This window comes from Cygnus olor, chromosome 9 (assembly GCF_009769625.2).
Source record: "Cygnus olor isolate bCygOlo1 chromosome 9, bCygOlo1.pri.v2, whole genome shotgun sequence".
Classification (NCBI taxonomy): domain Eukaryota; kingdom Metazoa; phylum Chordata; class Aves; order Anseriformes; family Anatidae; genus Cygnus; species Cygnus olor.
Genome location: NC_049177.1, coordinates 18055848 through 18083792, shown reverse-complemented (window position 1 = coordinate 18083792; position 27945 = coordinate 18055848). Strand labels below are relative to the sequence as shown.

The 27945-nt window shown below is 43.0% G+C and overlaps 1 long non-coding RNA gene across 2 annotated transcripts in view; it reads left to right on the top strand.

Moving 5' to 3' along the window:
• Nucleotides 1-24890, top strand: part of LOC121075109 — a 232972-nt gene extending 208082 nt beyond the window's left edge. The window contains exons 7-8 of one of the 2 annotated variants that reach the window (XR_005822734.1): nucleotides 17635-17863; nucleotides 24503-24890. This is a non-coding gene — a long non-coding RNA (uncharacterized LOC121075109). Of the gene's footprint in view, nucleotides 1-17634; nucleotides 17864-20491; nucleotides 22700-24502 lie in introns of those variants that run through there. The other variant, XR_005822733.1, reaches the window with a different exon arrangement.
• The last annotated feature ends 3055 nt before the right edge of the window (nucleotides 24891-27945 follow it).

Below are 27945 nucleotides of genomic sequence, written 5' to 3'. Positions count from 1 at the left end.
TACTCCCAGTTTGCAAGAAGAGATTAAAGAAATTAAGCAGTAGTAGCTAGGCGTCTTGATTTCTAGGCCCTTATTTTAATTACTAGGCAACTTGGAGTCTCCAGATCATGCTCTTGGAGCATCCTGCTACAGGTGATGTTTCTATGCTTGAAGGACGTTCACTACTTATGTGTATTGTGTTATTAAAACGCTAACATGATCTTAAGTTGGTATGTCATAAAAAGCACAGAAATTGCAGGTTATGCTTGATGTTTGTTGTGTTTGCTGTTTTCTATACGACATGGTAGCAGTGAGAGACTATCAATGGTGTACCTCGTTCAGCAACAGATTTGGAGTCCACACATGAGAGTAGTATATGTTCCAAAAAAGCCAATTTTTGAGAGAGACCCATCTTCCCACCTCAGTCTAACAACCATTGTCCACATGGTGACAGCTGAGAAGAAAAATGAACGTAAGAAATCAGAGCAAGAGAAACAGAAAGGGGTAATGCTGAAGATGATTCAGGAGGGAAAAGCAACCCCTCCATAGCTTGCATTTGCCCTCGCTAGCCTTGTGAATGGTGACTAAGTCAAGGTTACACGGAGATGTTAAAAAGATGAGACGCAACACAAGAGGAAGCAGTGGCAGGATGAAAGGTTTACTGAGATCAAATGAGAGAAATGAGGACTCTAAGGGTCAGTCCTCCCTCTTATGCTTGCAAGTTCGGGCATTGGCTGTGCGAGGAGCCACAGTTGACAAAGCAGGATCTGTTGAACGACATAGGGATGAAGGGCCTGATCCTTCACTCTTTTACACCAGCTTTGCATGCGTATTACCCCAGTGACTTCAGTGCATAAAGCTGGGAGCAAAGGAGCAGCGAGTCCTCTGAACAAACTATGTAGGAGTACTTAACCCCTACTGGGTGGGTCACAAACCTGTGATTACATTATTGCTCCCCAAGGCCTAGGAATACTTTGGGAAGATTTTAAGAGCCCAGCATTTAACCATTTATTTAGCTTCAAAGAAAAGAAATAAAAGGTCCTATCTTTGCAAACATTTCCCAATAAAATGGGAATGCTAATGAGTTAGTGTTCACTGCAATCCCTGTAGATTTCCAAATGTTTTTTGCTATCAGAAGAAACTAGGGAAAATCAGCAAAGCTGTAATAGCAGAAAACATCCCAGGGAATATTTGGAAGCTGTGCAAAACTCCCACAGGGATAAGGGATGTAACCAATCCCGCAAAGCTGCATAATGATTACGTACAGCCAATGTGAGATTAAATCAATGCCCTCCAGTAAATTCTTTTTCCCTCTACAGACCCTGCACTAAAGTGATTATGGGTACCAACCGATGCCTCTCAAAACTGTATCCACAGCTTGGACAGGGGAGATTTAGAGGTGAAATGGCACGTTGAATTTAACATGACTGTTCTGCCTAGCTCTGCTCTCCATGTACATACTAAACAAGCAGCCAGTCCATTAGCAATATTCCAACCATTACAGCAGCCAAAGAAGATGAAAGGGTACATATAAGCAATATTATCGCTAAGCAACTTCACTATTAGCTGTTTGGTTAATCATTATTTGGTTACACTGTGTAATGCAAGATGGTACCAAAACTTTTGAGGCAATGCTAATCAAAGCCAGAAGCATGAGCCAGCGTAACGATGCAACTGCACTGATTAGTCTTACCAAGAGCCTTGGCTTAGTCATAAAACATAATGCTGTGCTGACATGGTCATGTTGTTTCTGGGCTCCGAACTGGTGTCCCTGCATGCTGAGAGGAAATGGCTGTTGATGGTGCTCTGAGCAAACTGGAAGATGTCTAAGAAAGCACAGGTTTGCACTGTGTGAGCAGACCCTTTGTAGCAGATTCTGTAGGGTCTTGCTCCCATCAGTCACAGCACATAAAGACTTCAGTGGTCATGAAAACTTGTCTTCAATGGGAAGGGAAGAGTAGGAATCTTACAAGACAATGATTGCCTTTAAGCATATTTCTGTTTTTGTAAACAATTGAAAACAATTTCATTTCATGAAGGTGCTCAGGCTATTCACTGTGACTTGAAAAAGATCTAGCAAAGGTTATCTGCTCTGCTAAAGAGGTTTTTTTTTATCAAGTTTATTTTAACTAGAAATAAAATGTTCTTAAGAATAAAATTTGAAATTAAATATTGAACCTGTTATCCCCTGAGCAGAAAGTGTGCACAAACACAAGCTCTAACACAGAGTGATATACTGGAATAGAAGAAATTGTTTTAATTTATTTTCAAATGGTTTTGAGTTGAAACCACACCCTTGTGGTCCAAAAAATCTGTCTGAGAGCACCTCCAAAACAACAATGTGTGTGTGTGCGTGTGCATTAATGAATTTCTGTTCTGTGTGAAAGAAGACTGCATGTCTCAGCACTCTGAATAAGAACAGAGCATTCAACCCCTCTCCATAGCAAATTCAGCCTTCAACAAGTTAGTTCTTCCAGGGATGGCAGTGATGCAAAACTGCTTTGCAAATGTTTTTCTGGGTTTTGTTGCTAGGTGATGACTTGGAAAACTTTGCTATTCCTGCTGAGAGGTTTAAAAAAACAGCCCTCACATTAAAGAGTATAAAAAATAGACCATCTTGCTCCGCAACTCCCATTTCCTAACTCCTGGAGTCTGCACCCTGTGTGCCTTCTCCACTCTCATGCCCCTCTCCCCCCTGCCTCCGATCTGCTTGCCAGAAATTGGAGGCCTGAAGAAACACTTCTATTACAGTGCAAGGAAGGAAGACAACATTAATCTTTCGATCCCTGACCAAACTAAGCAATTCTGCAAGTGTGCATTGATTTATACTTGCCATTTCTTTCTATTTCAATTTTACTGGGTTTTAATTTTATTAATCCAAACCTGAATCAACAGTTTCATCATTGATTAAATAGTTGCGGGCAGATTTTCCTATGGCAAGGAAAAAGAAACATTTGGGGACAACCTCACTGCAGTTTTTTGTATCCTGTACCTAGGTTGAATGCAAAATCCCTTGACAGCACCTCTGTCACCTGCAGGGCAGCAAGGAAGCCCCTCAGGCTGGTCTGATGCCTGGTAGTGTGTTGGTGACTGGGGAAAAGATCTAGAGGTGAAACTGTGAAATTAGGTAGGAGCTCAAACAGTGAATCCTTGGGGCATTTTCAAAGTAGTCCTGTTGTTGGGGGGGGGGGGGGGGAGGGTGTGTATTTATTTGATTCATTGTTGATTTTTTTTATTTTATTTGTATTTTTGTGTGTGTCTGTTGGGGCATTTTTGATATCATATTGTCCAAGTTTCCAGAGGTGCAATCTTGGATTAGCATGTGGCTAAACGTTTAGAAGCAATTAACCACTGCCGTTGTCCTAGAAAGGTATTTCTAAAATCAGGGATGAAAGCCTTGTAGTATAAACTGCATAGAGGAACAAACCTTTTTTTTAACGTATTGGGTCTGAACCAAAATATATATAGTGGCTAAAACTTACCATGGTCAGAAGCTTAAGGCAGAGGAGCAAACACCTGTTTCCAGCAGCTAGAAAATAAGGATAACTTACATTTGTAACCTCAGTTTACAGTCTGGCTTATTTGGAGCTTAATTCTGTTTTGTCAGGTTGGCCAAGAAAGAAGACCCCAAATCTCATCTCCAGAGAAGTTCTTGGTATTTGACAGCATTGGATCTACTGAAAGAGTAGCATTGCTTGAGCGTAACTGGCACTGTACAGCTCCATTGAAAGATATAAAGCCAAGAACCTCAGGCCCTAATCTTGCAAATCCTCATGTATTCTTTTAAAACTTATTCACATGAGAAGTTCCCTTGGCTTCAGAGACACCGTTTGTATTCATGACATTACACGTGTGAGAGTTTTTGAATGCTGAGGGTCCAAATCCAGGAGAACCAACAAGCCTCAACGTCTGACTTGCGTTTCCACTACTCAGTCCTAGAAGGTTTTTGGCAATTGTGGGTTTGGCTTTGCCACATGACTTGTTCTGTCTCCCTGTGCAGCCTCCACAGCAGATGCATGAGTGCTAGCAGTCATTTTAGCACCTCATTAGTTATGATGTGATGGCAGAAGTTATGTTCTATCACGTCCAGTAAGCAGTAAGTTGGACAAGGGGTGGGAAAGAGTAGCTTGCTTGCAGGTCCCAGGATGAGAGCAAGTGACATGAACACTGGCTGAAGAAGTTGATGGATTTGTGGATGTTATTTTTTCTTTCTTTCTTTTTCTTTTTTTTTTTTTTTTAACAAACTTAAGTAAGCAAGAATGTGTGAATTAGCTCCTCTCCAACCTTCATTACACAGAGTGGATGGCAACTCTACTTTCAAAGATTGAGATGTATTTATTCTCTAATTATGCATTCATCACCATGAGAAAAATTATTAATTGCAGCATTGTTGTTCTGTGCAGAGTACTCCAAGAGAAGGGAGATGGATACCATGTACAGTGAAGGCTTTTTCTGGTTGCTGTTGTTTAATACCTACTCATTAGAGAGCTTTACACAAGATTTGTAGACCTCTTCAGCTGAGGCTACTGTTCTTCAAAGGCACCGGTCCAAAGTTAATTGTTTATTGTCAGAACAACTTAGAGTGGGTTTATTCCATCTTGTACATCTTCCGGTCCTTGGCTTTACTGATGTCAAGGCAGCTTCTCACCAGTGTCTGAACTTTGATTTCCTTTCATCACCTGTTTGCAAGCAAATGTTGTGGATCAGTCACAGGTTTATGTGATAACACTGAATTATTCTTAAAAGGTTGCTCTAGTCTGCTTGTTAGGTACTAATGTATTTTTAGTGTGTATTTAAAATATGTGTCTGCTTAATGGTCTGGAACAGTTTGGGAAGGGTAGTGCTTACCTCTGGGTTGCAAAAATTTTTCAGTAGCTTAAAAGAGAGGCAGTATCAACAAACACCTTCCTCCTCAACATCATTCAATCTCCGGTATTATAGGAAGAAACCATTCTGGGAGATGACTACCAAGAACCTGGAAAGTGAGTCTGTGTCAGCTGTGTGAGAAGGGAAAGGGGATTCTAGTCTGCTTTTAGGTGTTGTTTTTTAAAAATGAGAAAAACATGTTAGCTTAGTAAAATGAAGGCAATTGGTAACAGTGCAAATACCTAGAGGAAGTAGTTCATTCACACACCAGCACTGTGAAAGATGCCATACAAAGGACTGTTAGAGGAGGGTCGAGGAGGACTGTCGTGGGTGTCTACAAACACCCATTTCCCAGCCTGGTAGGTTTCTGCTGGGGTGAGGCAGCACAGCAGGAGTTGCAGTGCTCAGCACAAACATCTCTGCTAGCCTGTTTTTTCACGTGAGACCAAAGACTTATTCACGTGTACAGTCTGCATCCGTGTGTCCCCTGCTAATGACTTTTGAACTCATTTCCTGATTTCATCTGAACTTGACAAGAACATAAAGATCTCAAGGATCAGTAGGTTCCCACAGGTTTCAAAAGGTGTCCAATTAATCCTGAGGCAAGGATCCAAACTCTAGAAAATCAATATAGAAGGGGGTAACACATATAAATGCCCAATTATCTCAAATACTTCTGCTGGAATTTCATACTCAGACACCAAAGGCAATGATAAGAGGTAAATGCTTAGGAAACCAGGCTTCATCATCTTCATTAGACTGCAGAAATAATCAGAAAAGCTTGTTCAATTTTGGGTGGTTAAACAGCCATGGGAGAAATTTAGTTACTGAAAGAGCAGTAAGATGTGGGAAATGCATGGGGACAGTGGACGCTGGCTCAAGCAGAGCTATTGCTAGACCTGACATATTAAGAAGTCTACGCAATGAGATGTCCAAAGCCAAATGACTTCATTGCCCTCAAATGGAGACAGTTACAAAGGAAGGTGCAACTGTCCAAATAGTTGGAAATTTGGACCCTTAGAACAAAAGCAAGTCTGGATAGCTGAGATAGCAGATGAGCTAATGATTGGTTTGGCTTTCATTATGACTGGTAACTTTGTCTTAAATGCCAGGAACAATCTATGGAAACTCCCTTTCAAGATGTATCTTGGATCAAACAAGTGATCTGTAGGCACTTAGTTGCTGTGATCAAATTGTCCAGGGACAGATAGCATAACAGCTATACACTGTAGGAGTTTTCCAGCAAAGAAAATATAGGAATGACTGAAACCTGTTCAGAGATCGAGCACTTTGCCATGGATTTTAGCTGTGCGTACTCACGTTGGTCTGCAACAGAAACAGAACCTGACCGTTTTCCAAATCCATGTTTCTGACAACTAGCCTGTAGCAGAGAGGAGCTCCACAGCAGCACAGTTGAACCAGAGAATCAAGGAAACACCAATACAAGCAGCGAGATAGAGATTTTTCCAGGGTTTCCATCAGAATGATCTGGTGCAGAGCTGTGCTCATAGCTGGGGAGTGGCAAAACCATCTCAGGAAGCCTGCACTTTGGCTGAGGCAGTGATTCACCCAGTCCCTGCGTCAGCCAGCGCCAGGCAAGAGGTTTCATTAGTGCAGCAGAAGTAGCAAGCCATGGGGAGCAAGGTGAATTAGTTCAGGCCATGATAGTTTGGGTAAGAGGCTGCTGGATCTGCTCTGGGCAGCTTGGAGCAGGAGCAGAGCAGAGCCCAAAATAAAATAACATCATAAAAAACATCACCTCAGTAAGACACCTCTCAGTGCTGCTAGGGATGGCAATAGCGCAAATATTATACAATGTCTTGAAAACGAGATGAGGTACTGCAGACAAAGCCTACATTTCCTTTACAGGAATTAGATCATTGCTCAGGAGGTGCCACTGAAAGGGAACTTTGAGCACTGCCACTGTGACTCGAATGGAGTGTTGTCAATAGTGCTTGTATTTATGGTCAGGATTCACTCTGGACCTATTTTCTTTTAGTAAATAGTTTCCTCGTTCCAAAAAATGAGGTTTCCATACACCAAAGGTAATCACAGATTGGAAACAAATTTCTCAAGTCATTTTTTCAAATAGTTTCAGCAAAGGAAAGAATTGGAGTAAAATGCTGATGCCGTTGGTGCAGGCTTTGTCACTGAGCTGGTTATTGAAGGAAGAGACCATGGATGAGATATTTCAAGGCTTATCCTTCAGCCTTTTTTTCTTACAATTACTCAAATTACCTCTTATTTTTTTACTGTGTCAAGAAGAGAGGACTATGTTGTCTTTGTTCGGCTCTTTTCCAAGCAGGTTTTGGTTCAGCAGCTAAACTGGGTAATAAGCTGCTTGCCCAGCCCTAGCAGGAGAGAACATGTCTCCATGCAGTGGTTCTCCAGACCTGCATATATGGAGAGGGAGCTCACTGGGGAGCTGGAGCAAGCATGGTGCTCCTGTCCCACGGTGCCAGGCAGGCCCAAGCTTGTGTGTGCCAATGGTATGGCCCTGTGCAGACTGGTTTGTTGGGAGACTAAGTGCAAACCTGCCCTACCTGAGCAAGCAAAGAAGTAGGTGCTCAGGGGAATGTGCCCAAAGGAGATGGGGGTTCATATTGCCATGAGTTGTCCGATGTGCAAGAATACCTCATTTTGCTGCTGATGGAGTGGGTATACTGTCACCAAAATGGCTCCAGAGACCCCAGGGGACTCCCTAAAGGGAGCCCCTCTTACTTTCGTGATGTGTGGTTGGAATTGGCTTGATCACAGTGGGAAAAACTGCTGTTTAAAGGTGACCTGTGTTTAGGTGATGGGGATGAATCAAAGGATTCTGGGGGCAGTTATCAACAGGTAGAGAAAGATAGTGCTTAAAGAAAGAAGAAAATAAGTTCTAGTGTGGACATAGTGAATGGGATCCCTGCCATGTGACTGAGAGGAAATGGGAAAAAAAAATCTGAGAGGTTTATATGGCACTAAAATAGCTTTGCTTTTTACCGTGACTGGTTAGGATGAGCTACGGATCATGGCACTGCCTTAGGCGCCATGGAGGTGGTGAATAAAGCTGGGGTGGAAGTGTTACCAGAGGTTGATCTGCCCACAGCTTCAAGCTGGTTCTCTCACAATGTTGTGAACTCAAAGAGTTCCCACCCACTGGCTCATACTGGCTGCACCCTCCTGTCCCATTCTGGTACTGGGGAAACAGCTGTCTGCAGGTCCATGTTGTGAGTTGGCTGGAGCATCTGATCTTCCTGGAAAATAACATGGTACAAAATAATTTTTTTTTCAGCTGCTTCAGCTGTGTGATCCACTTCACAATGTTGTGGCAACACATCCGAAGGGGGATGGAGGCCAGAACAAGCAGCAGGGCGTGGGAATATTTGAGTTTGATATTGCCGTCAGGGGCAGGAGCCTGCCCTTAAATGTCACTGCAATTTAGAGGAGGTAAGCACCAGTTTTCTTGAAGGGTCACTGTACAGAGTGGTGCAGACTTTGAGATCAAGTTGAAACAACAGTGGCTTCCAGCACAAACATGCCAGCACCAAAAATGTAGTGTCTGCAAGGAAAGGGGTGCAGTGGGGGCGTGGTGGCAGTCTGGGATGCTGCAGGCAGCACTCAACCAAAAGGTTTCAAAGAGATTCAGAAAATAAGTTGGTGGCCTGTTTTTGTCCTGTGTTCTGACTCCTTAGGGATAACATTGTCTACCTAAACAAGAACATTTTTTGAAATGTAATCAAAATGACTCCAGAAGTTAGGGCTTTAAACAAAATGGGAATGTATTGAGACTGACACTACAACCATGGGAGTTGGTAACTCCAACGCGTTTACCTGTAACTACTGCCAGGATTTCGAAATTCGGTTGAGTCGAGAGGTGTTCATGAGGCAGGTAGTTTAGAAACACCTGAAGTTGGGTAGTTGTGCCTCAACACTGATTGCAAGCAGAAAGAAAAGCAAGTTTAATACAACAAGCTCCATTCTTTTCTTGGGGTCCCAGTGAGCAAAAAGGGAGGCGTTATGAAGACTTTGTTGCAGACTCTCCGCTCCTGGCACTGAAGGATTATAGCCCCACTTTTTTTTTTTTTTCTTTTACTTCACTATGAGAGAAAGGCAAGTTCACTGTAAGTTGAAAAGCAAACAACCAGGCAAGGAATTTCTATGTACAAAGCAGATGAGTGCTTCTGGCCCTTTTTGAGATACTGGGTTAGGTCTCCTTAACCACAGCTTGTTTTGTACCACATATCACTCCACACGGGCCATTGTTGCCATGCACCTGTCTGTAATTTTGGAGGTTCATCTACCTCAGGCAAACTATATTTAAAAATTCAATGCTGATTAGAGGAAAAAAAGTTCAGGGGAAGGGATTTCCTAGTTCACAAATAAGAATGTGCAGTGGAGCACTCACTAAGTAAACAGAAAACATGGGCAGCTGAGAGAAATCAATTTAGCTGAACAAACAATGTTCCATGTAATGAACTACTAATTATCCTTTTATGCCATGTCAGTCTGAGTGATTACAGAGCTGTGCAGTTTAATTTGACGTTTGAGCATTGCCTTGCTCCATTAGCCTCATATAAAGCTACGACATGTTGAGAGGAATTAAAAAAAATAAAAAATAAGAAATAAAAGATGGTGGTGGGTTGTGGGGTAAGGGGGCTGTTTTTATCCAGAATGAAGTAAGCACCTGTAGCAGTCATAAGGAAAAAAAGCTTCTTCGTTTTTCCTTCTTGTGACTTCTTAAATTCCTGGTTGTGATGAAGGGGGCAGCACTTGGGAGCCACGAAGGACCATGTCTGGTGCTCACAGAAAACTCTTTCAGTGCGCTGATAATATCCCAGGTCTCTAGACCCTACATTAAACGATCACCATGGGCTAGAATAAATAAATTGCACAGATCAGACACACATACAGATCAAGGGGAAAGCAGATGGTAAACAATACAGCGTGGGAGCAAATATATTTTCCTGAATACTCTCTTTTTACTGGCGATTTGCACACAGTAGGTAAATCAAATCCCTAGGTGCTTGGGAAATCTCGTAGTTAATCTAGGACTGGTGGGACATGTATTATAAATGCCGCTTTATTATCATACTGTTTGTCTAACTGCCTATACTGATAACAGGATTAGAAGGTATTAACATATGGAGAAAGCTAAAGACAATTCGTTGGGATATACATTATGGCTATTAACTCTAGAGTACCAGTGCAATACCTGCAGTCTGATAAAGCTTCGTATTTTGGGCTAGATTCTTGTTTCACAGAAGATAAGTCAAGCCCAACGTCACTGAAGTTCTGGGGGAAATTTCCATGGGAAAGGTGTAGATGCAAAAAGGCCCATGCCTTTTGTCTAGGTAATGCACCAACACATGAAACAGCGTCACAAGGGACAAATATGACACAAATGTCTAATAATAATGTTTATGGCCTGGCATTCAATACTGACAGAGCCTCATTTAAGCACAAATTGAAAAGCAAATGTTTAAAAACTCTTTGCTGTAACTACCTGACATTTCTGATACGCACACCATTGAAATACGTGACATGACATACTCCAGGCTCACAGGGCACTTTTCTCACAGTATGAACACAGGTGATACATATTTAAAGAATATAATATTAATGGAATAATATTTCACTGATGTTTTGAAAAATGTATTTCTTTAAAATTTGATATTTAATCTCAAGGATAATGAGTAGCATCTTGAAAGAGAGAAGAAAAAAAAGGAAAAGAAAAAGGAAGGTTTTCTTTTCTTTAAAAAAAAAAAAGAAAACTTCCCCAAACTGAGAACTCAAAGATCCAGTCCACTATTTGGGCCCAGACGTAACTTGTATGAAGCCAGCTTGTCAGCAGGGGTGGGCTGATTTTGGTGACGAATTGCCCTTTTGTCAGCTAAGGGCGGGGCCTTGTGTCCCCTCTCTCACACTCGCTGTTGACACATGCCCTGTTCCTTTTGGCCATTTCCTAGGCTGTCCTCGTGGCCTCTGTGCTGTCCCCCTTTTCTTTTTAAGGACCTGTGGAAGACTTTCCTGCTGGATACCCTGAGGACTGTTTTTTTTGTCCACCACAGAGGTGGACACTTCCCTTGCCTAAAGGCTGTGGCCCCAGCACCCATCAGCATGGGATGCCCGCAGCAGGGGCAAGCTGCTGTTTGGGCACCTGTCTGCTGCAAACATAACCATCCTCGGCCTGTTCGTTAGTTGTTTTTTTCACATAGGACTCAGCCGTCACACCATTTTTTTTTGTTTGTTTGTTCATTTTTGGTGATGATCCCCTTGGGCCAGGTTGAAGCTGAGCTGAATTTCGGCGCTGCTGCAAGGCACGATGAGCTGCAGGCTCTTACCCTGGGGCTGAACTGGCCCCTCTGTTCCTTCCTAATGCACGTTGGACACATTGGGGCCTTTCTCTGCTGTGCATTTGTAACTCCCATTGATGCTAATGGGGGTGACATGTGTCTATCCGGCGGAGAATAGACCCCATTGACTACAGCAGTTCCCCAGCCTTGAGCGATGCTCGTCACTTGATTAAGCCAAACTAATGAGGCACGACCGGGGCCAATGGGAATGTGTGGGACTCAGGCCTTGCAAAATCTGGTGAAAACCTGCAGCATTCACTGGGGGCTGGGTTTTGTTTTGCCAGGCAGAGCCTCAGGATGCCACGGGGCGGATGTGCGGTAACAGGTGCTGTCGTACAAATGAACCTTGTGGAGAGGGTTTGCCATCACCAGCAGCAGCACCCCCCAAATTGCCTTCTTCCAGCAGTAATTACGTGTAAGAACGTTCTGTGTGCTCAGTCGTGTTTAAAGTAGTTTGATGATGGCTTCTGCTCTGTGTCTTTCTACACTGAATCTTGAATTTAGCCCCATGGTTTCTCCTCAGGAGCACACATATGGGTGCACCTTTGGCTCTTTAGCAGACAGCATGCAGGTGGAAAAATCAGGCAGCATCCTTTTCTCTGACACTGGTTTGGGAAATGGGGAAGGTGGGAAGGAACAAAGTCCCTGAATGGAGTGCTTCTTGTAGCCTTGCCCCCTCTGCCAGAAGAGCCACATGAGGCACAGCGCCTCGGCTGCGCGCCTGTCCTTGCCACCAGCCACCGAGCGCCCGCTGTGCTCGTCAGTGCTGGAGAAGTGGGCAGGGCTGCACGTCTCTGCAGTGTCCAGCGCCACTGCGTTAGTGGCAGGGCACAAGCCTGAAGTCCAGGGCAAGGCTACAAAGGCAGATCTAGATCTTCAGAGAAAACAGCTTTAAAAAAAACTATGTTCTATTTTAGGACTTGCTGTTTTGGAGAGCCTGATGGAGAAGTTGCCTGTACTTTCCCCTGTACTTTACCTGCTCGTACGTTCCAGGTCAGAGGAGGTTTGCATTTTTGTCATATTGCAATACTTGCCTTTATGTAAGTGCTGCTAAGAATAAAATTAGCAGTGGGAGAAAAACATCAGCTTGATGTCTAAATTTGGAAAACTTGATGAATAAATCTATTAACTTCGTTGTGAGGAGAGGAAAGAATAGCAACCCTTTGTTTAAGGCAAAAATAAATATAAAATAAGAGCTGATGGCCCCTTCTGGTTTTCTGAGACGTTTTTTTTAAAGTTCTCTTGTCCCCCTTAAGAGTAGAGATATTACTTTGCTCTGATCTGTGGGACTCTGGTGTAAGAAGACATGGTCAGTTGGACCTGAGAGGCACTGTCAAGATTAACAAATGCCTTCAGATTTGCAAAGGACAGGAGCAAAGGGAGTAGGAGGGTTTGTCCTCTTGTGTAGGTGTCCTTGCAGAAAGCAAGGCTCCTGGCAGGTGTTCAACACCACCACTGTCTGCACTGGCATTGTCACGGTGAGCAGCACCCTGTCCCAGGACACTGATAATTGCAGATGTGGGAATCTTCAAGCTTTGCCCAGAGCTGCTATAGAGGACACAGCCATCTATCTGCACTTTGCAAGGCAGGTGCCTCCTTCTGCCTGCCCCAAGGTTTAGCACAAAGCAGCAACAGCCCCTGTCATAGCCCACAGTGTTTCAAGGCAAGCACAATTTTCCTTTGCCCAGCACCTGTGGCAGCTGCACCCATCGCTTTTCTTATGAAGTATATCCAGAAAAAGTTACTTTACCTTTATAGGTAAATTAAAGATTATTTATTGAGCAATTGAGGTTAAAAGCAAAAGGTTAGAAATGAAAGATTTATTGCTGAAGTATTAAAGCATAGTCCTGGTCTAGCTTAAAACATGGATGACTTCAGATGAGTCATCTCAGCTGTTTTTATCTTGGGGTCCCTTATTTTTGTTCCAGCTGTCAGAGCTGCAAGTTCAGCTCTCAAGTTATGTGGAAGTGCTGCCTTCAATCTATCTCCTTCTTTCCTCTCATCTCTACTCCACTCTTTAAATCTTTCTGGACTAAGAAGCTGGCATATGATTGTGAATGTCCTGTTTAGATCTCCTTACCAAGTGGCAGCCTTGGGTACTTAATGACTACTTTACTTTCCTGTTTAATACTAAATTGGCTGGGCATGGGGGAGAGGCAGTGCATAAACCAGGCAAATACTGTTTATGTTCCTTCTGTAGCTGCTCTTTGGACACCTACGGGTCATTAATTCCTTTGTTCCCAGCCAACCTGCCAGCTGGTGGCTCTCCTGCCCAGTTTGAGCTGATCTCTTTATGTGGGCTGCTGACCTGTTCCCAATGAGCCCCACTACAGGATGTGCTCAGGAGAGATCAGGACCTTGGGACATTGCTAGCTTTCTGCTGAGACTGTGATTGATGGAAGTGATACAGTCACGATACAGAGGGCCAGGAGTTCCATCTTTCCTCCCACCTTACCTTCCACGTATTGTTGGTATTAAATGAAAGAGTAATATTGTCTGTTTGGTGGCACTCCTTGTGTATCTAAGGTGAAGCACGTGCTTAAGTACTTAGCTGGAGGTTATCACAGGGTCTTGCTGCCCAAAGTGCTATTTCCCCTGGGAGAGGCGATGCATTGGGCCAAGACAGCAGGTGGATGCCACTGCTGAAGAGCGGCTAAGAGCTAAGCTATGACTATAGATCCATCACGCAGAAGCCCAAAGTGTTACTGCAGCCTCCAAGAAACAGCCTCTAATGACAGAAAGCAAATCAGCATCATCTCATGACGCTGTTGTTCCTGTAGGTTATAAATTTAAAAGAAGGCAGGCCGAGGAATGGAGCATGGAAATCCCTGCTGATCAGGAGCAAGACTATTTTTCTCCTTTAAGAACATTTGCTCAGCTTTTTGGTTTCCAGTGTTTTCAGTTGCCATATCAACCTGAGAAATTTGCCTGGCAATTGACAGTATATTTTTCAACAGAAGATTTAAAAATTTAGTTGCATCAGCTCCAGCATCTGATTGCTGGGATTTCACTTTATCTTATTTTGTTTTATTCTTGGTATTTGTTTTTCAAGACGCATCAGCGGATGGCCAAGGATCCCCACACTACCTTTGACCAGGCGCATCTCAGGTTCAGAAATCTGCGTGTAGAAGTTACGTGACAGGTCAAAATGTGGCAAAAGCAGGGTTAAAGCCTGTGGGTCACATCCTTCTCAGGGGCCAGGCTGGGAAAGGCCACAAGAGTTGGCAGAAACACTCTGGCTTAAGCTAAGTGGCAATTTCAGGTTTTATTTTGCTCTGAGGAGGAGGCACAGTGGAGGGGAGGGAGGTTCCTCTTGGCTTTGCCATTAAACAGTGAGTTGTTTTTCTGGAGTCCATGTCTCCCCTCATCTCCCTCCCAGCACCATCAGGGTGGGGAGCCTGCACCTGTGCCAATGGTAGTCCGTGACCTCTGTGTCCTGCTGTCCATCCATCCATGTCCTTTCTCCATCCCATCCCTGGCTGTTCATGGGTCACTGGTGTAAATGAGGAGTGAATCTGTGCAGCGCAGATGAACCTGCGGGGACTTTTCAATGGTGAATATACTGTTTGGTTTGTTGTGGGATTTTTTTTTCTTTAAAAGGAATGAGAATGGAAAACAAGAAAGTCAAAAAGCCCTGAATCTTTATCTTTTCTAAGTGGAGACACCGCCACAGCAGGACATAATGGCTTGCTGTGGTGGTGGTTTGCCTGAGAGCCTGGAGATTTATGTAATGAGAAACACAATTCCTGCAAAGAACATTGTTAAACCTTTTCAAAATTTCAGCTATAAGCCATTTTATTGCTAATAATATGGCTAGATTCTCCTTTTGAAGAATCTGGGAATGTTTGACAAGAGGGGAAAATGGAGAGGACTTGAGGCACCATAATCTGTATTTTCCATTTACCTTGCTTGAAGCTTGAACAACACATGTGCCACAAATGATTTGTTTATTCCTAAGTGCCCCCAAGGAGCCCAGTCTCTATTCTCAGGCATATAATGGCTATTCAAATGAAAGCTTTAATAGATTGTTGCAGATCTGATATCAATGCAGTGAGAGAAAGAGATATGCAAATATTCAAAATTAAACAAACTAGCTCCTGCCCTTTGCCTTTTGAGGTGCAGTCTCAAATCTGGATCATGTCACCAATGCAATGAGTCTGTTAGACTCAGCTCTCTGGGGAGCTAGATCTTTTTTCTCTTTTTTCCAGCTTGTCTCACAAAACTGTCACATTGTTTGAAATATTTGCTGTCTGTAATACTCAAGACTGAGGAAAGCCCCAACCAAGGCTGAAACACATGATGTATTCTGAGTTGGGACTGTTGGTAGGAGAAGCTCCTGCTGTGCTGGTTTACTCTATGTCTTCTTAGACGAGGGCCTCTAACTTCAATGCCTTCCCTGGGCATTTCCCCACACTTGACAAACAATTCAGGAAGAGTGACAGATGCTTTCCATGAATAGAGGTGTAGTTATTTGGGGGATACAGCCTAAACACAATTTGGTTTTGTCCACACTGGAAAACAAAACAGGGGCTTCACTGTTCTTGACATAGCCCCCATTCACCTTCCTCTTCTCACGATCTGTGAAAGAGCTGGGCCCAAAAACCACTTCAGAAATGTAAAACCAACGTCATCCACCTAGCCATTGAACCCATGCCAGCAGCTACTGTGTGCATTGAACAGCAGGTAAAACTAATAATTTTACATCAAAAATACCGTAAAAGTTTCCAGCGTCTTCTAGGCTCTTGTAAAACTGCTATTATCTTGTCCAACCCTCAGGGCTTTTCATACAATTATCAATTATGCTGTGTGGATTTTAAAAAAGGCAGCGTCTCAAACACAGGCCAGGCCGGGGATTGCCCAAGCAGCAGCAGTACTTTGGTGTGCTTGGCTGGCAGGAGGGCCTCGCTCACCCTGGCACAAATGTGGGCTCCTGGCTCAGGGACAGCAATCCTCAGAGCATCCCTGAGCCTCTCTTGTCCTCCTGTTTTCTGTGCTCTGATCACAGGAGCTTTGAAGCATGGCTTGCCCCTTGCTCCATCATTGCTGCAGGTGAACTGAATGGTCCCGGTAATAATGAGTGGGACTCAACCTTTTGGGATTTGTAGATTCCTAGAGATTCCCCATTTGGAGTAGGGCCATCCTTCTTAATACCACAAACCTATGGGCAATGGCTTGCTGTTCTCCACACCATTAGAATTAATCCATGAATCTCCAGGCATCTAGAAAACCCAAGCTACAGTATGAGCAATTAGAAAAGAGAGCCCCATTCCTTCTCAGGAGGAAGCAGGAAGAACCTTGCTTTGGTTGAAGTCTGTGGACAGTCTGCTGGCTGTAAAGGGACCAGAGTATGTCAGAGGTGACGTGGGAAGCTGGGTTTGTACTCCTGATGTATTGCTTCATTAATGTGAGCCAAGGCTGGGTGCCTTGGGTTTTGGGGATGGAAGATCTGATGACGGCAGCTGAGGAAGAGGCCTTCAGGAAATAAAGTCTCAGCTTTAATTTAGCTAGCCATTTATTTCAGAACCAAGTAGGGAAAAGACCGATAGCCCAAATGATAGGGAAAAGATCTTTGCATGTAAATGTGAACAGTATCATACAGAAATGTTCCTCAAAACTATTTCCTGACAGTCATTGGAGCCATAACCAAATATCTGAATGTGGCTAGACAGTTGGTTTCTACTTGGAACTAAAGGTGATCTCTGAAAACCTTGGCTGTGTTTAAACACGAACTGGGCTGTAAGCTTCTTATGGGCTGTGGCTACAAAAAAAATAATAAATAAATAAAGGCTGACTCACAGTAGGAGAGGATTGGGTTGGCACATCCCAGTGGAACCCTCCCTGGTCTCTGAAGGTGCCCAGCATCTTGCTTGAGATCCCAAGTACCAAGCGCTCCCTTAGAGTTCTCCTCGCAGCGTGGGTGGTAAATATTTCTGAAAGACTGGCTTAAGGGCTTTAGATGAGAGGTGTTTCTTTTGGCCTGTCAGTAGCAGAGAAGAAAGAAAATGGACTTCTCCGGAGTTTTTCCAAAATACATGCCTGATTCAGGCGCACCCAGTTTCCTCAGAAGTGTGAGTTCCTGATCCCAACAGATACTAATTCAGATTTCCGTAATGCCATTGCCAACCCCATCATTTCTGCGTAGAGCCCTCCCTGAGCAGCACATGGAAGCAGATTTGTATAAGAATTTTCCAATTAAACATTTTTCTCATTTGAAAATATTAATTAAAAACTGATACATCTTGAGGGAAACTCTTGGTTTTGGCATATCTCATTTTCAGTTTAAACCATCTTGACTTAGTCAGCATTTTATAATGAAAGATATTCTTTTTCAAATAAAAGCACATGATTCTATAGGAAAAATATATTAAGAAAAAAATAATATTTAAGCATGAAATAATTCAAAAATGCTTCATTAAGGTCCAAGCAGGCTCTAATCAATTTTTGTTTCTTTCAGATCACTGGTTTCAGAAATTGAGACTACCATTTCTGGTCCTATTTAAGACTGAGGGAGAAATGTGAAATTCTGAAATCTTTTCAAGACTGGAAAACAGCTTTCTACCAAGTTCCCCTCAAATGAGATTGCAGAAATTCTTCTTTCTCCTTTTCTGGCTCTGTTACCACACAATTCTCTTCATGCTTGTCTCCAAGACCAAATCTGAGCCAGCCTGAGATTTGTGCTGATGGTGAGTGCCTGCTTTTTTTTTTTTTTCTTTAAATAAAACAATTTCCTAAGGCATTGAAGTAGGCCTGATAAAAAGCAGCTTTTAAAATTCATTTTAGTAAATAGTTTGAAACCAGACCATAAAGCCTCATAACTGTAGGTTTGCCCTTAATTGTACCTCACTGACAGCCCATTTTCCTTCTCCTTTGCAACCACTCTCCTTTATCTTTAATAGCAAAACATATTGTATGCTACTTTTGAAAGATTTGTGGGTTTTCGCACAAATTGAGCAAGATCTGTAGGTAAACAGTGTCACCTAGTGGATGGATGGCATCAACTTTTCCAAACTGTGGAAGAAGTTTGTCTGTGTGTTTTTTCCATTTTTTCCCAGAATTTCAAACTATATATAAAATTTCAAATTGGAAAAGGCCCTGTACTGAGAATTGGGATTGTTCCCAAAACGCTGCAAAACTAAACACGCGTAATGTGGTGGGCAGCTGTGGGCTGGTGTATATAAGTAATGTGCGTGGGCATGGATCCAGTTACATCAGTGGATACAAAAGGGAAGAACAGATTTTCCAGCTCAGTGCCTGAATAGTGAAAGGTTAAGGCAGCACAACGTGAATTTCTTATTTCCTGGATGTGTGAAGGTGTACCGAGTTTCACGGCGGTCTCCTGCACCCTTAGCTGCCTGTCTCCAAGCACAGAAAACAAGAGAATATCAGTAAGTGGCTTTATTGTATAATCAGACAAGGCTCCTCAGCAGTGAAAATAAAAACTCACAAAGTACTTGGGATGAGAGATTTAGAAGGGAGCATCTCAATGCTGGGGGGAAAGTATATGCACCATGGAAAAAATTCATCCTGAGAAGGAAGGATGATGACTACAGGGATGCGATGGTAGATATCTATGAGAAATGCTACCTAAAAGGAGCAGGAAATATGATAAGGCTAGAAGAGCCTTCTGAGTAGGAGGTAACATGATGGAAATTCAGGGGATGATAGTCTCAATCAAGGGTAAAATACCCTAGAAGGAAGGATACGCTCCTAAAAACTGGAGGAGACTGGATATACTGAAGCCCACTTACAGTACTTAGGTTTATGCTTTCCAACTAGTTTGCTGTCAGGATCCCTCATCTGGAGTCAAGGTGAATGCAGAGTGGGTGGAAAGAGAAAGGTTTGTGATGCCCTTTCACTACCTTCACCTTCTGCTGTCTGTAAGGCCGTCACTGCAGTTTGTGAGCAGGGAGCAAGGTTGGCTGTCTTAGCTGTATAGTCACAACTGCATTTGGCTTTTCCGAAAATCCCTTGAATGCTCTGCTTCTTTCCTCACTCCTTAATGTAGCTGCTGTCCTTACAGCTCCTCTCGTTGGGGCAGTGAGGGCACAGCGGTGAGGGACCGGGGAGGCAGCGAGGACCCTGTCAGTGGGAGCAGGGAGCTCGTATGCTCTGGGCTGTTTGGACAGGATATTTTCTGAGAGAGGCTCTCTGCTGCCGTCACCCAGAGCAGGTAGCTGTAGACCCAGGTCTTACATTGATATGGATGTGGTTAAAGCAATTAGCCAGAGCTCTGTGAAGAATGTATAAGGCATGTTAGAATTGCAGTCAAAATGATCACTATCTAATTTTCATAGTTGAGGAAATCTGAACTCTAGCACTTAATTACCTTCCAAATAAAAAGAAAAAATATTGATTGATTTTTATGGCAGGTTGTTCTGTTAAGTTTGTGTTTGGCCTCTGTTTTCTTCATTTTTGTCATGTATGAAATGAATATTCTGTCATTCTTCTCCAAAAGGGTGAAAGCGATTACCGTGAAAAGCCCAGGGAGCTCTGTATGCAGGCAAGCTCAAATATGCTGCAAGTTGGGACACTTTCTCACCTGAGTATACATTCTGTTTCCAAAACAAACACTGGTATAACTGTATTTACTCTGTTAGATGCAGTCTCCCTTCAAACTATTTCAGTTTTCCTTTTTGTACTAGTCTTCTTGGACCAGTTCCCACTGACTGAATCAGTGGAAGGCACCGTCTTCTGATGGTCCTCGCTGTGGACATCGGCTGGCATGGACATATCCCTTTGACTATTCTGTGCCTCAGTTTACTTCTCCATCAACATAAGGTCTACACTCACTTTCCAGTGTGCTTTTATGCTGGGGATGTCAGAGCTCTTTTCTTAGCTGTCCTCCCTCAGATAGTCAAATAATTACTAAATCAGATGTTTTTCATTTTCCCCTCTCATAGAGAAAGCAATACTAATTCTTTTGCTCATTAAAGTGTAAATGGAGAGGAAGCCTGTTGAGTTCAGTAATACTATGAAACGTAAAAGCAGCATGTGAGGTCAGTCTTCCAACATGAATTACAAGTGCAAACAAAAGTGACCAAAAAAGCCTGAATGGATCAAGAATCCCACTCCTGGGAATAGGTGAAGAAAGGAAGAAATAGAAATAGCACCTGGAAAATGTTGCTCTCATCAAAACAGACCTCCTCCCCTGTAAATATCCCCTAACTCTAATATTAATCAAATAGAAAATCACGTATTCTATGGAATCCTCTTTTACCTTGTGAAAATTCTCATAGTAAAACCTGGACTTTATTTTTTTTTTTTTTTGATTATTGTTAAAAATAAAGAAAAATAAACTCTTGTTCCACCAGGAAATCATAGTTTCTTCGGCCAAGAACATCTAGTTAGAAGTCTGAGAAGAGCTGGCATATCTCAGTAACAGTGTGTAAGGACAGCCCAAACATCTTCACGTTCCCAGCCCAGATCCCTGCCGCCAGCAAGCCCATTGGATGCTCCTGCTTGGCCTCTGGCTGTGCTCGCTGCCGGATCCGTGTGTGATGATGGCACCACGCCGAGCCCAGGGTGGCCTGCCAGTTCCCGAGGGGATGCAGGTACTGTGTAAAGAGGGGGTTTCGTGGGCAGCCTGCCTAATGCTGTGAGGGGAACTGCTGCCTACCAAGTACCCTTCCCTCTGCAACAGCGACACACACGAGTGCTCCTGAGCCCCCTTTGGCATATGCGTATGTAAACAGGTCCAAATCACAGAGAAGACTACTGTGCGGGCAAACACCGCTGCCAAAAAGGAAAATTGCATCGCTCAGGTAACTGAGGAACCTCTGGCAGCAAGGAAAGGTTGTAAGAGTATGATCATGTTAACATCCATCCCTCTGGCTGTCTGGGTGAACGATAAAGGTTGTAAACTTACATCCTCTGCCTGAATATTGAAAATGTGGCAGCTAATGCTGTAGTAAAAGAAGTAATATTTTATTCGTTTAAAAGATCAGCACACAGGAAAAGTGAAACACAAGACTTATAAGCTGTCTGCATCCCATCCTTCATGGCGGCTTCAGCCCCTAAGTAGTCACATTTCTGAGCACTGGGGAAATGTGAGGAGCTAATCATTTCCTCTGACTCAAAAGCATAACAGCAGACCAGAAAGCAAAGCAAAAAACATGCAGCATGTTTCTGAGTTTCCCTGTTTCAATCTGCTTCTCCGCATGTGTGAGGTTTTTTTCACCAGAATCATCATTCCTCGTGATTCAGCTTAGGGCATTGAGCTGCCTGATTCTTGAGGACTTCAACAAATCTGAAGTCCTGGAAGTAGTCTGGAAGGAACTATGAAAGACTCCATGTTTCTTGGGCTCTCTTTGCTGCCCGTTCAGATTTTCCAGGAGTGCTATGAGATAAACTTTTTATCTCTACATCACCATTTCACATCCAGCCCCAGAGCAGCTCATACCTTTCAATGGGAAAATGTCTGGGAAAGAGCTGAAGGAAAGCTTTCACTTCAGATTTACTCCCTGCCCTCTGACTCTCCCCCTTCTGAAGAGGCAGCTCAGAGTTTCTGTACCAGCTTACCAGGGAGATGAAGGACTCCATCAGGACTGGTCATTTCACTGTGTCCAGCCATCCCACTCTCTTTTCCAAGATGCTCCAGTCCAAGTTGATCAGAACCCAGCTACCAGAATTGATTCTGCTTTCTCACCCTTCCCCAGGAGATGTTTCAGCCTCCACAACACAACTTCCAGCTGGGTTTCACCATGTTTGTGTCTCACCCTGGCAAAAGCTCCACACTTGCCATGCTCCTTTCACAGGGGCTGCAGAGAAGACCATGGGTGTGTGCTTGTATCATTTATGCTCTTTCATTATTACAACATAGGAGAGGGAAAGGGCCAGAAGGTCATTCAGTGGCATCTCCGAAATGTAGATCTCAGGATGTTCCCAGATGAAACAGCCGTGTGAGAACCCACCACTGCTGCTGGCTTTACTGGTTTAAGGCTGTCTGGGTGTAGACGCTAATCTGCCCTCCTGTTTCCAGAGGCAGGCTACCAGTGTAGCACATCAGTAAGGCAACCAGGAGGAGGTGACACCTCTTCTGTACATGTGGGACTTCAGTCTCCAATGGTTTCATTCCAGCACCTTTCCCCACTGTAAACGTGGTGGAGATTCTTGTTCGTGTTCTAAAGTCAGCATTAAATTGGATGTTTTAAGCTGAGGATATTTTCCCAGTTCTTGGAAAGGGTTAGACACAGCTCTGAGCTGGGCAAAGTGTGTGTTTGCCATCAAACTAAGCAGCTGTGTTCATCTTGTCTTGGATTTCTTTATATGAGACGGGCTGATTCACAAAAGGAAATGCTGAGGCCACACAGGTTGTCAAGTCTCTAGTCTAACCAGGTGTAATGACTGAGGTTTTGCAGGAAAGCTGCAGTTAAAGGAAAAAATAACAGATCGCGGGTCAAATCCATCCCTGATGCAACTCTACTGTCTTCCGTGAGAGTTACCCCTGGGTGAATCTGGGCCCACGTTCCTCACTCATGAAATAAAACAAGATCCCTTCTGCAGCATAATCAATTGGAAAAGGTAAAAGGAGGGAAAAAAAGAAAAAAAAAAAAGCTTCCTTCTAACCCACATTAAAAATAATCACTTTTTGTTGCACAATGGGTCAGAGAAAACCAGTCCTCCTAGACACCAGAGCACAATTTCCTCAGCATGTCGGGGGGGGGAAGGCATAACTGTGAGGGGTCTCTTTCATTTCTGCTCAGTTCTAAACAATATAAGGAAGAGGGGAAAGCATAAATATATGTATCTATATAGACAGATATTTGTGCTTCTTGGATTGATTATATCACCAGTGTGGGATCTGGAGGTCCATAGGAGGAATTTTGCACAAATAGAGTGATTTAGAAATGAGGATTATATTCCTTCTGTTGATTAGACCTGTTGTTTAAAAATAGTAAAATATATCTGTTATAAATGCCCGCTAGAGTTTTCACTGCTGTGTGGTGTTTTCTGTTTCAGCTTTTTCTTCCCTTTTGGCAGGTCTGTTGTGTATGTGAGCTCTACGGGAATGCAGAAAAGCCACCTGAGGGAGAAAATTGCTAATCACTAAAAATTACTAATCATTCTTTCACACTAAACAAATCCCACTGAGAGGTTTTTAGTTACACAAAGGTGGATTTTTTTTTCTTTCCTCTTTTCCCTTTTTCCTCCAGCTAATGATACAGAGGTGCGAAACGGAGGATATCACATCCTACTATGCATTAGCTGCGGCATTTTCACATGATAACATCTAGGTCTGAGTCCAAAATAAAAGCACAATAGCCTGAAAATCTTCTAATGCACGGCACTAGCACTTTGCAACCAAAACGACAAGAAAAGGAATTCAGACAGTCACAGAATCATCTTTCCAAGGTTATTTGTATTCTAGTAGTGGTGAGGTCCCCTTGCTGAGACTGTGACCCTTGTGCAATTGCCCCCCTAAAAGAGTTTACAGCCTAAACAAATAAGGTAGAAGGTTGGAAGAAAAAGGCATAATTTGATCTGCAATTCTTACAGGACACTCGGGGAGTAAATGCCTGTCTCACGGTCACATTTGGACATCTGTAGTGGAACTAGATGCTAAACCTACTTCTTCTGAGTCCCCGTGTCCTAACCAGAGCAGTCATCTCCTTCCCAGTTCCACTCCTTTGGTCTTAGAAAGACTTTTGCTATAACATCCTCAGAAATATGAAGCTGTTCTTGAGTTAATCCCAGCATGGTTCAGGTTGACAGGGACGTGAGGTTGGAGGTCATCTTGTCCAAGCAAGACCACCCTTGCCCTGCACAAGCAAGGCCGCCTAGAGCCAGTTGCCCACAACCATGTCCAGATAGCATTAATCTTCCCAGTATACTTCAACAAATCCATTCCATCTAAAAGTGCTCATTTGCATTTGCTAATGATGCTCAGAACATTTCACAGGCTGAAGTTTCTCTTGTATTGGCATGAGACACTGGGTAGCAGCAGGTGCATGCCAGGTGAAAAGTTCGGATGCCAGTTTATGGCTCATTCTCTACACGGGCATCCTGCTCCTACAGCCCTCATGCGATGTGTCCAGCCAAGTGAACTACGTAGAAATTGTTGACAGCTGACAGCAGTGCTTCCTGGGGAGTTTCAAGAGATATATGCATTCCTGGATACCTGTCTGAAATTGTGGGGCAGAGAATTCACCATACGGGAAAAAAATCAGTGGCATCCCTGTCCAAATTTAATTATGGCATTAATATATATTAAACTTACATATCTATATGTACTTTTGCTTGCTTACCTCTACTTCAGACCTCACAGCACAATTAAGCACCTTCTGCTGATGAGAAAATGGCATGTTTTGTTTTCATTCCTTCAGCCTCTTTGGAAAATGCTGCAAGCTTTGGATTTTCCAGCAGGCGTGGGGTGGCCAGGATTTCTCCGGGCTCAACCGCTACACCACGGCCCCGCAGGTGTGATCCCCCGGTGATGCAGCATTCCTGTTTCTCACTTGAGCAGAAAGAAAACCAAGGCAACAAAATCGCCTTGTTTTCAGTCCATCATCAATGAGTTCATTCTGCCATGCTCCACCACTTCAGAGGACCTGTTTAATTAATTTTGACACATTTCTTGCAGTTTGATTCTTTGGACCAAATTTAGGGCTTCTGTAAGTCAGCTGATCCCAGGTTCATAATACTTGAAAGAGATTTTTTTTTCCACCCCTGTTCCCATTGTGTTTTTTTGTTGATGTTTCCTTTTTTCCCGTATCTTTGAACACAGTAGACATCATCTAAACTAAACCAAACAGAGGTGCAATATGTTTTCTGTCATTGCTGTAAACTGGTCTGAAGCTCATCTTTTTGTGTCAGCTCTGACTATTCAGGTTGCAAAACATGAGACCCTCTCCAGAGCATTTTTTATTGCACTCATAAAGAAATAATGCAAAACTAGGAACTGTTCCTAAAGAAAGGATATCACGAAGCATGAGCGATGTCTGGCTATGGGTCTGCTCCTAATCTCTTCCCTGGACAGAACAAAGTAGGACAGTGCTCTTAAAATACATCTATTTTATAACCAGATCCAGACTAGTTGCTGCTTTGCTACAGTGATGAGCAGTTATATTTAAATGCTGTCACTGACTTTAGGATTAACACCTCATGGGAAGCACCTGTGAGGAGCCAGCGCTGCTCAGTGCCATGGCCATCCTAGGAGTGCAGCCCCCGTGGGGGCCATGGGAGTGGGCACTGCCACTCGCTGTTCCTGCAGATTGCCTTGGTTTATGGCTTCTAAATCACTAACTAAATTGCCTTGAAATATTTTTCTCTAGAGAAAGCATGTTGGTATTTTCTGAAGCAGACCATGGCATTACTTAAATTTCATGTTTTGACATAATATTTTTAAGCTCACATAATTCACTGAATTCCACCCAAATTAATAGTTTCAGTACTTCAGAAACATCATTTGTTGGTCAGTTTTAGCCTTCCTCGGAAAGACTTATTTTTTCTTTTTTCCTTTCCCCAGGGGTCAAGATGGGTTCCAATGGAGCCTCCATGAAGCATCCTTGGCATGAGAGGCCAGTGATGACAACAAGCTTTCTCCATCACAAAATGGAAGAGAGGGGGTCAAGGTGATCCTCTTCCCTGTGCTGAAGGATGATACACCTTGGGTAAAAGCCAAAAAAGGGAGATCTCCATCAGTGTCTTCTGCCACGTGTTGACCTCTGCATCCCTCAGTGCTACTGAGATCTCCTGTGCACCCCACAGGCCTGAGGGAGATTGGTGGTGTGGCCGGAGAGATAAATCCCCTTCAGAGGAGCAGCATCTTTTGTTACAACATGGGTGATAAAATGAATTGTACAGCTGTTAAAGTACTTTTATACCATGATAACTGCAGCCACCCAAGGGTTTGTAAGCCAGAGCTACACAACATAACAAGAAAACCCAGCTATATTTAAGCTGGCATTGGACCACCACATGCACTAATCTCGCACAGTTGCAAGGGTGAAGAGTCAACAGCCATTTGCCATGAAGCTTTATAAACGCTGCTGACATCCTTGAGCTAAGAGTACATTGGGTCAATATACAAATTTATGTATCTCTCAATAAAACATACATTCGTGTGGCTTTTGGGTCAAATTTAAAGGGCAGTTACCTCCGATAGGCACCAGCTGTTATTCTCCTGCAGACTTCTGGGACTCCAAAAGCACAGAGAGCCAGGAAGTCTGAATTTAAGAGAAGGAGGATTAAAGAAGATCCACAACAGTAAATAAGTGCTGCAAAGATACCATTTTGTGGTCAAGTCATGCCACTACCATTATCAACCAGCCCTAGCTACTGGTATCAGTAGGAGACCACAGCATTGCCATCAGGTGAGTTAGTAGCAATTATAAGGTACTTATTTAATCTAAGGAAAATACAGTGCAGATTACTCACTGGCACCTGAAATGGCATAATTAATTGGAGCAATTTATTAAGACAAATAGAGGGTCATAGCTAAGCAGGGTGCTTACAGTTAATTTATAGTTAACTAGGGCACTCCTTTACTCTGCTCACATCCACCTAGCAGCTTTGTGAGAGAATTTCATCATGCTTTTGAGAAGTGTAGACGCTGGGTCTTCTCTCATGCTATGTGACCTTACCACTGTTAATGTGTTAATTGCAGTAGGAAAAAGACTGTTTTCCCTTGCCCAGGTATGGTTTAAATGGTCTTTCTCAACTCAGTATTTCTTCAGCTAACTGTCTAACAATTAAAGCACAGTAAAAATATACCCTATTTCCTCATGTCTTGTTTTTGCTGAATCTTTCTTGTGTCCATAAGCAGGGCTGATCCTCAACTAGTTTATAAGAGATTTATAATGAAATCATACGTTGTTTTCATAAAACTCGTACAGAAGTCTATATGGGCTCTTTTATCATTGATAAAACCTAGAATGATTAGCAAACAGTCCCAGCTCAATTCAAAAGAGTTATTATAAACCAAGATAAAATATTTTCTTAGGGAATTTTGACAATTGAAGTTTAAGTGTATACGCAGCTTCTGGCTCCTCATTGCACCACGCTACCTGCAAATTGGGTGTACCTTGAGCTGAGTCTTTTAATTGCTCTGTTAGAAATGACACGGGGGCTGCTACTGGTCTCTTTTCACAGAGGTCACCCTACAGCCCCCACTACCAAACCCTTATCATGTAAACCTAATGCAACTGTCTTAATTGTTACACTGGTTTTGCAAAGGGGGGGGAGCTGGGGGAATCCTGAAACCTTGTACATATCCGATTTGTATTTCTGCTCAATTTTGTTTATTGCCTGATCTTTGTAAGCTCATTTTATTGACTGTTTTTTTCTTATTAGATGTTCATACTAACTGGAATTGCAATGCACTGAAATCTCATAATGTTCTGTTTTTTTATACCACTGGTCACTCTGCCCTAACCCTAGATGTATGCGCTGAATAGCCACATTGTTCGTTTATAATGTCCTTGGCTTTTCTATAGCCTTGTCCCTGTGATATTACTTGTGGACACAGTGGGCTGGATTGAAGACAGTGAAGTTAAAAGTGGTGATGTATGCAGCTATGTAACTGTGAGAAGAAACGTATTGATTCCACATACTTCCTTTTCTAACCTGCTGTAAGGTGTTTCATCATGCAGGACATCATGGAGATCTTATATTTATTACTTAACATACATTGAAAGGTTTGACTTCTCTTTCTTGCTGGCTTTCTGAATGGAAAAAGCTGTTGTTAACATGTCTTGCGTGTCAGAGATCAGGCTGTTCATGACAGCTTATGAAGCTTTGAAAGTATATAGTAATAGAGAGGAATGGC